The sequence below is a fragment of the Mandrillus leucophaeus genome, unplaced genomic scaffold, assembly GCF_000951045.1.
Source record: "Mandrillus leucophaeus isolate KB7577 unplaced genomic scaffold, Mleu.le_1.0 Scaffold18, whole genome shotgun sequence".
NCBI lineage: Eukaryota > Metazoa > Chordata > Mammalia > Primates > Cercopithecidae > Mandrillus > Mandrillus leucophaeus.
In genome coordinates this window covers 3,786,274-3,788,128 of record NW_012101809.1, presented here as the reverse complement: position 1 = coordinate 3,788,128, position 1,855 = coordinate 3,786,274, and positions in this window count along the sequence as shown.

The window sequence follows — 1,855 nt, the reverse complement described above, 5'->3', positions numbered from 1 at the left end:
TCTCGGCTCACTGCAACCTCCACCTCCCAGGTTCAAGCAATTCTCCTGCCTCAGCCTCCCCAGTAGCTGAGATTACAGGCCCACACCACCATGCCTGGCTAATTTTTGTATTTTTAGTAGACTGGGTTTTGCTATGCTGGCCAGGCTGGTCTTGAACTCCCGACTTCAGGTAATCCACCTGCCTTGGCCTCCCAAAGTGTTGGGATTACAGGCGTAAGCCACTGCACCCAGCCAATTTTTGTATTTTTAATAGTGACGGGGTTTCACCATGTTGGTCAGGCTGGTCTCAAACTCCTGACCTCAAGTCAGGCCCGCCTTGGCCTCCCAAAGTACAGGGATTACAGGCGTGAGCCACCGTGCCCAGCCTTGTTTTTAATTTTTTGTAGAGACAGGGTGTTGGCACATGCCTGTAATCTCAGCTACTCGGGGAGGCTGAGGCAGGAGAATCACTTAAACCTGGGAAGTGGAGGTTGCAGTGAGCCGATATTGCACCACTGCACTCCAGCAGCCTGGGCCACAGAACGAGACTCCATCTCAAAAAAATAAAAAAGGAAAAAAGAAGAGGCATCTGAGAGAGGTTTTGAAGAATGACTAGGATTCCAACAGACAGTGACGGGCAAGAGGTGTCCCCAGAAGCACTGAGGAGGGACCAGCGTGAGAAGTATGGAGCCGGAGCAGCAGGAGTTCACTGGTGGCAGGTTATGAGCAGGAGGCGATGAAAGATCAGGTGTGAAAGTTAAGTGAAGGCCATACTGTAGAAGACTTTCTGGCAGCGTAAAGATATTTGGGAGAGCCCCTGATGTCTTTGAGCATAATAGTAGCCCGGGTCAAAGTTATTTAAAGGTTTGGCCAGTGGGCAAGATGTGGGCCTGCAGAAACACCTGGCTGGGAAGTTGGGAAGCATGAACCATCAGCTGCTCCACGGCCTTGGAATTGATGGTGTAGCACTGCCGGGCACCAGAACTGAGTCCATAGGGCATTTGCTAGAGCTCACAGCCTATGGAATTCAGTTCTCAGTGCCAGGTGGCCAAAGTTCTTTCAGCCTGGACGCTGCCCTTGCATGTTTTCTTCTGTGAATTGTCTCCCGTTCCCAGGATGAGTAAGTTGAGGCCCAGATCAGGCATGGTGGTATGTGCCTGCTCCACATTAGGAACCTGTGATAGCAAGAGATCTCCTATTCCAGGGAGGGTCTGAGCTTGGAGCTGAAAATGGGGGCCCACAGCTAAGGAAATGGACAGGAGTTCCATAAATTCCAACAGGAATTGGAGTAGGTTATGAGGGGAGGGGGCTCGGGGCCATGGCAGGGATTCATCCCCAGGTCTCGGTACTGCATACTCAGTCCTGCCCAGATGTGTTCCTGGTGGGGCCTGATGTGGGGCTGCAGGGGTGAGGGGCTGGGGAAAGAGCCAGAACAGGCACACTGAGAAGGGCATCTCTCTGCAAACCAAGGGGCTTTCTGAGCTAAAGGGAGTCCCCAAGATACAGATCCCCAAGATAGAAGCCCAGCCCAGGAGTCCTAGCTCCCCAGAAATCTCCCCAAAACCCTGAATAAAGGTTTAAAGTACCTGGGATAGAGGAGTAGAGGAGAAAGAGTTCCCTGAAGCACATTTTCATTTTCTGGAGAGTTCAGCTGAGGGCTGGGTGCTCCCCTCACTCACATGGCAAAGCTGCCGCCTATCCCAGAGAGGGAAAGCCAAGCCTGCGCCTCAGGGGCACCCCATCCCCACCCCTGCTGGAATCCAGAGAAAGGGACCGCCACTTACCCACGAAATCTCCCCTCTTTGGCTCCTGGGGCTGGATCTGCAACGATGTTCTCAGCCGGTGCTCCTTAAATAAGGCCTCCGCCCGCCCCCCC